We start from the raw sequence: 9,351 nt of genomic DNA, 5'->3' as shown, positions 1-9,351 counted from the left end.
CATGCCCTCTCTATTTGTCAATTGCCCAACTGTAATTTATTCACCCAACATGCTATTTATCTTATGGGAGAGACACCTCTAGTGAACTGTGGACCCCGGTCCATTCTTTACATCTGAAATACAATCTACTGCAATACTTGTTCTACTCGTTCTCTCGCAAACAATCATCATCCACACTATACATCTAATCCTTTGTTACAGCAAGCCAGTGAGATTGACAACCTCACTGTTTCGTTGGGGCAAAGTACTTGGGTTGTGTTGTGCAGGTTCCACGTTGGCGCCGGAATCCCTGGTGTTGCGCCGCACTACATCTCGCCGCCATCAACCTTCAACGTGCTTCTTGGCTCCTACTGGTTCGATAAACCTTGGTTTCGTACTGAGGGAAAACTTGCCGCTGTACGCATCACACCTTCCTCTTGGGGTTCCCAACGGACGCGTGCTGTACGCGTGTCAGTGGTTGACGTGGGAGGAAATCTCTGTGGTGTAGCTTTTCGTTCCCCGGCAACGGCGCCAGAAAATAGCTTGATGTCTACGCACGCTTCTATTCCTGTAGACAGTGTTGGGCCTCCAAGAGCAGAGGTTTGTAGAACAGCAACAAGTTTCCCTTAAGTGAATCACCCAAGGTTTTATCGAACTCAGGGAGGAAGAGGTCAAAGATATCCCTCTCAAGCAACCCTGCAATTACGATACAAGAAGTCTCTTGTGTCCCCAACACACCCAATACACTTGTCAGACGTATAGGTGCACTAGTTCGGCGAAGAGATAGTAAAATGCAAGTAATATGGATGTATATGAGTGGTAATAGCAATCTGAATAAAATATGGTAGCGAGTAAACATGCAACAGAACAGTAAATAAATGGTGACCTCCCCGGCAACGGCACCAGAAAATAGCTTGCTGGCGTGCAGTTGACGTGGGAGATAGGAAACTTTGTGGTGTAACTTTTCTATTCGGAAACGAGGCCTAGGGATCATACTTTCACTAGTGGACACTCTGAACATTGATCACATAATAAAACCACTCTACACTTTCTTGTTGGATGATGAACACCATTAATTGTGTAGGGCTACAAGAGCACCTCAATGCCGGAGTTAACAAGCTCCACAACATTCGATGTTCATATTTAAATAACCTTAGAGTGCATGATAGACCAACGCAATTATACCAAGTACTAACATAGCATGCACACTGTCACCATAGGGATGTACATAACCGACCCAGAATAGATCTGGTCGAGACAGACTCGGACGAATCCGGTCTGGAATCCGGTCAACCGGGCCAGGGACCGGATCGGCCGGTCTGGCGTCCGGTCAACCGGGCGGCAACCGGAAACTTCGCAACTTTCCGGTTTTGGCCCGGTACGATGCATCCCATCCGGTTGGCGCCCGGTCAACCTTGCCAGGGACCGGACTGGCCGGTCTGGAGGCCGGTCTAACCGGGTGCTGGACCGGCCTGGACGTCTTCTTCTCCTCTCGCGCATGCCTCCCGATCCTCCCTCGCGCGTCCATGAGATATCTTCATGTCCAGCTCCATGTCCAGCTTCACGTCCATCTTGACGTCCGACTTCATGTCCAGCTGCTCCTCTCCTCCTCGTGCGATGCTCGTCTCCTCTTGATACCTGATGATACATAAGTAATAGGACTTAGGCAGTATAAAGTTCTCATCAATCAAAGTACCGTTTAGAAACAAGTTCACCTATTGTTTAAGTAGCTTTGCACGAGCCGTTGAAATTGGTCCAATCCGAACTTCATTGGACTTGAGCTTCACAGCAGGTTCATCTTCATTTATCAGTGATGGAGGTAATGGTGTAGTAGGGATGTCCTCATCACAAGTTGTGCCATATAAGCTTTAACATAATCTGTTAATTGTTCTCTGACCAAGAACGGAGTTTGCCATCACCAATTATGATTTCTTATGCACCTTTATTTGTGATTACCTTATACTTGTTTCAAGTTGAATTATATGAGGAAGTTGTTCACTAGAATGTCTTGTGTGAATGAATATGATGCTTCTTGTCCGTATTTTATTTATCGACTCTTCACTCCATAAACATGTGGTCCTGTTTACCGAGTTCAGTTTCGCTTGGGGACAAGTGAAGTCTAAGCTTGGGGGGAGTTGATACGTCCATTTTGCATCACTATTTTATATCATAATTTACTGTTATCCATTGATATATTTCGTATTTAGAGGTGATACTCATGTTATTTCATCTATTTTGCATGTTTCATGATTATTGGAGGATCGCGCACCGGAGTCAGGATTCTGCTGGAAAAAGCGCCGTCAAAATGCAATATTTCGGAAGATCAACAATTGACGGAAATTATATGAAAAATCCTATTTTTCCAGAAGACGAAGGGAGCCAAAAGGAGGAGCCGAGGAGGGCCGCCATGGGCCCCCCTCATAGGCCTGCGCGGGCCCTGCCCTGGCCGCGCCGCCATGTGGTGAGGGCGCCCACAGCCCCCTCTAGCCTCCTCTCCTTCGCGTACATCTTCGTCCCGAAAACCTAAGATCCGGGGGATAGTCGCGAAGAGTCACAGCCGCCTCTGCGGGGCGGAAAACACCAGAGAGAAAAGAGCTCTCCTGCAGGCTGAAATCTGCCGGGGAAATTCCCTCCCGGAGGGGGAAATCGACGCCTTCGCACCGCCATCGAGCTGAACATCATCTCCATCACCATCACCATCATCTCCATCATCATCACCGCCGTCTCCACCGCTGCACCTCGTCACCGCTGTAACAATTTGGGTTGGATCTTGATTGTTTGATAGGGGAAACTCTCCCGGTATTGATTTCTACTTGTTATTGATGCTATTGAGTGAAACCATTGAACCAAGGTTTATGTTCAGATTGTTATTCATCATTATATCACCTCTTATCATGTTCCATATGATGTCTCGTGAGTAGTTCGTTTAGTTCTTGAGGACATGGGTGAAGTCTAAATGTTAGTAGTGAATTATGGTTGAGTAATATTCAATGTTATGATATTTAAGTTGTGGTGTTATTCTTCTAGTGGTGTCATGTGAACGTCGACTACATGATACTTCACCTTTATGGGCCTAGGGGAATACATCTTGTACTTGTTTGCCAATTGCGGGGTTGCCGGAGTGACAGAAACCTGAACCCCCATTGGTATATCGATGCAGGAGGGATAGCAGGATCTCAGAGTTTAAGGCTGTGGTTAGATTTATCTTAATTACTTTCTTGTAGTTGCGGATGCTTGCAAGGGGTATAATCACAAGTATGTATTAGTCCTAGGAAGGGAGGTGCATTAGCATAGGTTCACCCACACAACACTTATCAAAACAATGAAGATTAATCGGCTATATGAAGCGAAAGCACTAGACTAAATTCCCTTGTGTCCTCAAGAACGTTTGGTCATTATAAGTAAACAAACCGGCTTGTCCTTTGTGCTAAAAAGGATTGGGCCACTCGCTGCAATTATTTCTCTCGCACTTTACTTACTCGTACTTTATTCATCTGCTACATCAAAACCACCTGAATACTTGTCTGTGAGCATTTACAGTGAATCCTTCATCGAAACTGCTTGTCAACACCTTTTGCTCCTCGTTGGGATCGACATTCTTACTTATCGAAAATACTACGATACACCCCCTATACTTGTGGGTCATCAAGACTATTTTCTGGCGCCATTGCCGGGGAGTGAAGCGCTATTTGTAAGTGGAATTGGTAAGGGAAACTTTAACTGTTAGTGCTGATTTTATTCCTGCCTGCTGCTATAATTCATTATGGAGAGATCTTCTCTTGAATTTTTATTTGGAAAATCTACTACTACTGCAAAGGTAGTGGATGAGGCGCCAGGTGAGGAAGATGTTCCATACAAAATACCTATGAAAATTATTGAACGTGTTGTGGATAACCGTTATGCAGGGGATGGAACTGTCCATCCTGGAGATCATTTACTGTTCTTACATGAATTATGCGGTTTATTCAAGTGTGCAGGTATTGCTATGGATGAAGTGAGGAAGAAGCTATTCTCTATATCGTTGTCTGGTAAAGCGGCGCATTGGTATAAATTGCTGAATAATGGGGATTCTCTTGAATGGAATGATATTGTGCCCCTATTTTATTCTAAGTTCCGTCCTCCAAGTGAAATTCACAAAGACCGGAACCGCATATATAATTTATGGCCTCATGATGGAGAGAGTATTGCCCAAGCGTGGGGGAGATTGAAGTCTTTAATGCTCAAATGCCCCACTCATGAGCTTCCTGGTAATATTATCATTGATAATTTCTATGCAAGACTTTCTTTTCAAGATAAGACCTTGCTGGATACTTCTTGTTCTGGATCATTTACACGCAACAAAGAAGAGTTTAAAAGGGACCTTCTTAATCGGATCCAGGAGAATACTGAAGGATGGGAGAACGACAAAGACAGAGAGTCAGGTATAAAATATGATTATAAATGCATTGAAGCTTTTATGGATACTGATAAATTTCATAATATTAGTGCTACTTATGGTCTTGATTCTCAAGTCATTGCAAATCTTTATAAAGCTTTTGCCTCTCATTATGAATTGCCTAAGAAGAACTTTGATAAGTATCATGAATCGTATAAAGATAAAATTGATTCATCTATAAATAAATGTGTTGTAATTGAAACTGTTGATCATGTTATTCCTGAAGCTTATATTGAAAACACTCCTTTCCCTGCTAAAATGAAGGAGTACTCTGTTATAAATAGTGCTGTTAATAAAAGTGAAAAGAAACCTATAGAACCTGAAGATCAAATAAAAGTTGAACCTGCTATTGCAATAGTTAAAGATCTTGTGACTGAAAATGTGGAAGATGGTCATATTATTTTCTGTGAAGATGCTTCTAATATTGTTTCACATCCTAATAAGTCTAGGAAAGCTAGTGTTCCTATGCTATCTGTTAGAATTTGTGATCATTGCTATTATGGTTTATGCGATATTGGTGCAAGTATTAGTGCTATTCCTTATGAGCTTCATACGGAGATCATGCACGAAATTGGTTCTTGTGAACTTGAAGATATTGATGTGGTTATTCGGCTAGCTAATAGAGAAACTATCTCTCCAATTGGTATTGTTCTAGATGTGGAAGTTCTATGTGGTAAGATTAAATATCCTGCTGACTTTTTAGTACTTGGTTCTGCTGCTAGTGAGTATTGTCCTATCATTTTTGGTAGACCCTTTCTAAATACTTGTGGAGCTGTTATAGATTGCAAGAAAGAGAAAATTTTGACTAAATTTGCTGGTGAATCTTATGAGTTTAATTTCTCTAAATTTGCCAAAACTCCTTACAAAGCTGATTCGTCTAATAATGATTTTAGAGTTGAACAGTGTGCATCTATTGCTCTTGATCCTAATAATCCTTTGCAGCAACATTTGGAGAATAGTGAGAGTGAAGTTTTTAGGGAAGAAAAAAATTAGCTTGATGAAATTTTCCTTCGTCAACCTATTCTTAAGCATGATTTACCGGTAGAAGATCTAGGTACAACACTGCCACCAAAGGAGGATCCTGTTTTTGATTTAAAATTATTGCCTGATAATCTTAAATATGCTCATATTGATGATAAGAAAATATATCCTGTTATTATTAGTTCTAAACTTTTAGAGATTGAGGAAGAAAGGTTATTGGAAATATTGAAGAAACACCGAGGAGCTATTGGCTACACTCTTGATGACTTGAAGGGGATTTCTCCCTCTATTTGCCAACATGCCATTAATATGGAAGATGATGCAAAGCCTGCTGTTGAACATCAGCATCGTCTAATTCCTAAGATGAAGGATGTGGTAAGGAATGAGGTATTAAAACTTCTTGAAGCTGGTATTGTATATCCTATTGCTGATAGTAGATGGGTTAGTCCTGTGCATTGTGTTCCTAAGAAAGGAGGAATGACTGTTGTACCTAATGATAATGATGAGCTCATCCCTCAAAGAGTAGTTGTAGGGTATAGAATGTGCATTGATTACCGAAAAGTTAATAAGGTTACTAAGAAAGATCATTACCCTTTACCTTTTATTGATCAAATGTTAGAAAGGTTATCTAAAAATACTCATTTTTGCTTTCTTGATGGATATTCTGGGTTTTCACAAATTGCTGTTAAAACTAAGGATCAAGAGAAAACCACTTTCACTTGTCCCTATGGAACTTATGCTTATAGACGCATGCCTTTTGGTTTATGTAATGCTCCTGCTACTTTTTAAAGATGCATTTCTGCTATTTTTCATGGCTTTTGCGAGAATATTGTGGAGGTATTCATGGATGATTTTTCTATCTATGGGAATTCTTTTGATAATTGCTTGCGGAACCTTGATAAAGTTTTGCAGAGGTGTGAAGAAACTAACCTTGTTCTTAATTGGGAGAAATGCCACTTTATGGTTAATGAAGGAATTGTATTGGGACATAAAATTTCCGAGAGAGGTATTGAAGTTGATAGAGCTAAGGTTGAAGCAATTGAGAAAATGCCCTATCCTAGGGATGTTAAAGGTATTCGTAGTGTTCTTGGTCATGCTGGGTTTTATAGGAGATTCATTAAAGATTTCTCCAAGATATCAAAACCTCTTACTAATCTATACCTAATAATAATAAAGAAGCTAATGTTTCCTTGGTTTAGTCCGTCTAAGTGCGTTTTCGTCCGTCCTAAGTACGTTTTCATCCCGTGGTGGTGCTCGGTTCTCAGTTTGGCACGATTAAAGTCCAAATCCCGGTAGTAGAAGAAACCGATTCAAATAAGAATATTCAGTCAAAGTACAAATCCGGGTAGCAGAAGAAACCGACTCAAAGAAGATTCAATCTACACGGGTGCAGTGCCCTCAAATATGTGCGGTTGTACCTGATGTAAGGCCCAGCTTCTCCCCGACAGGCGACAGCGAGGAGGACGATAGAGGGCCCCAAGGTGCGGTTCGCCGCGATGCTAATCCGCCGTTGTCTCCGATATTACCAAAGCTCCTGTCGCTGAAACTTCTGCGAGGAATTTCTTCGGTAAAATCCGACGCAAAGCGACCCTTTCTCGCCTCGCCCCATCCTCCGCCCTGCGGAGTGGGACGCTGACGCTCCGCCGGCAATGGCGCTCCATGCGGGGGACTGATCCGGAGACGCAGGTGCCAAACCACTTCCACTGGAATAATCAATGGAAAAAGCTGCCAAAATCCTCGAACATACGCGTCGACAAAGGTGCTCAGTGCTCACACCAATGATCACCGGATGCCATGGCGAGGCGTGGTAGAAGAGCACGACCGTGGATGAGCTTGTGTGGCACTACAGGCAAAGGACTCTACGTTTTCTGCTAGGCTGCGTATGATTCTCATGTGATGGAGGCTACCGTTTGTTGCTACGTAATGCCTTCTGAATTCTGATGGAATTATCTCACCAAAATCTGGCCATGATGGTCCTACAGTAGGTATGCTCATATTTCCTCGGCCACGCGAGCGCACAATTGCTTGGGTCTGCTTTGATTTAGCTATTCGGGTTGTCCACAGATTTCTAAAAATAAATAGATTAATCATTGGCTTTCTATATGAAAATCATTGGCTTTCTATGAACCTTGAGCTCATTTATTGTTCTGGTTAATTATGATCATCGGAGAATAGCTTGAGTGTTGATATTGATTTGATACTCCCTTTATTCTGTCAAGGAGGCAGGCATTCCTCGATTTTCATATAATGAGGCTGCTTATTTGATCACCGACTCCATGCCGGTTCAAATTCAGAAAAATCAGTATGTCAAAGTGGAATGAGGCTGCTTATTTGATTACCGACTCCATGCCGGTTGAGTATGGATGGATGACGGCGTCGAAGTGGTGGAAGGAGAACAACGATGAAACAAATCCGGGCATATTTCCTATCTATATCTATACCTCTGTATACCTAATAATAATATGAGAAGTGTTTCCGTGGTTTGATCCATCGCATTGCGCTTTCGTCCGTCATACTATGCGTCTTCATCCATCCCACCAATATGGCAGGGCTGTCCCGTTGAAATAATAAGGCAAAGGTGTGCAGATCGAATCGAACTCTACTCCTACGACGCAGTCCATCCAACGTACGACATGCAGGGCCTGGACATAAAAATCGCGCACGCAGACGTCAGATATACCACCCCAATCTAACGAGTCCTCCTCGCGCAGGAGAAAGAATTAGGGTCTGAACCACTCGGTGAAAACCGCCATCGCGTTTGGTTTAGTAGATCCTATTGCCGATTTCCTTCGGCATGAGTCGGAAAGCCTGGTGTTTTCCTTCCTGGGCATGGTCGATAAATTAGGTCTGAAACAAGCGGTAGCCGCCGGGTTGAGCGAGCCAGCGGGCAATGAAAACGTAGTGGCGACGGGTGCCTGCACTATCGACGTGTTGCTCGGGCAACAAGTTTGTGAAGAAAATTAGCGACACGTGCTAGAGCCTCTCCCGCGTGGGATGGGACGGATGGCTGCCGGTGTGTCTGCCGTTGGCCGCTCTGTCGCCGCCGTTATGCCAGGGGCTAGAGGAGGACAGTGGTCACGCGCGTGGCAAGGATGTAGGCCAAGGGTTCGAGAGGTGGACTGCTAGAAAAATATAGCTCAGTAGCTCCCATCGTCATCGCGGCGTGATTGCGCTCACCATCGATCGTCCCCACACATCACCATCAGACATAGAGAGGTCGAGAGGATGCCGCTCACACGCCTCGCTCCCCGCTGCTTATCAAACCATGGTGCCATGGTTTGGTGATTTTGGAGATCTCTGCCGGCGAGGCTGTCGAAGTAGTAGGCCGGAAGGGCATCGAAGGAGTTGCCGTTCATGTACGTGTGGCGGAGCGTGGTCATGCCTCGGAACAGGAGCAGGCCGGAGAGCGCGTTGGTTTAGAGGCTGTGGTCTTGGAGCGCGTCGAGGGATCACGCGGGCGAGGTTGGAGTTCTTGAGGTCCAGGTGGTTGACCCGACTTGGCTATGGCGTGGTGAACGCCGACGATCAGCTCCTGCACATCTCGAGCAACTCCTCGGCGCAACTGCCATGACGGAATTGGACTAAGCTGTAGCCGAGGCCTCACGATTCCGTCTGTTTCTCGATTTTCTGTTGGCAAGTACAAAAAAAATGATTTTCGTATGACGATTATTTTCAGTGGGTTGTTTGATATTTTTTGATTCGATCTATTGAGCACGAATATAAGCATAACATGCGAGTGTGTGCGTGATCTTGGTTTGACCTGTTCTTGCCCTGCCAGTAGTTGAAATTTTAACTTCGCTCTCCGCTGGATTTGCCGTTGTTTATGCAATACAAATAGTTGGACTTCATCATATTTTAACGGGTGCTTCTTTCACATTGTGGAGCCGAGACCACGCGAGACCGAAGAAGTATTTCATTGCTCGTTTTCCACTTATGAACCATTGGATTCAGGCCGA

Source organism: Lolium rigidum, chromosome 5, assembly GCF_022539505.1.
Source record: "Lolium rigidum isolate FL_2022 chromosome 5, APGP_CSIRO_Lrig_0.1, whole genome shotgun sequence".
Classification (NCBI taxonomy): domain Eukaryota; kingdom Viridiplantae; phylum Streptophyta; class Magnoliopsida; order Poales; family Poaceae; genus Lolium; species Lolium rigidum.
Note: the sequence above shows the minus strand (reverse complement) of the source record.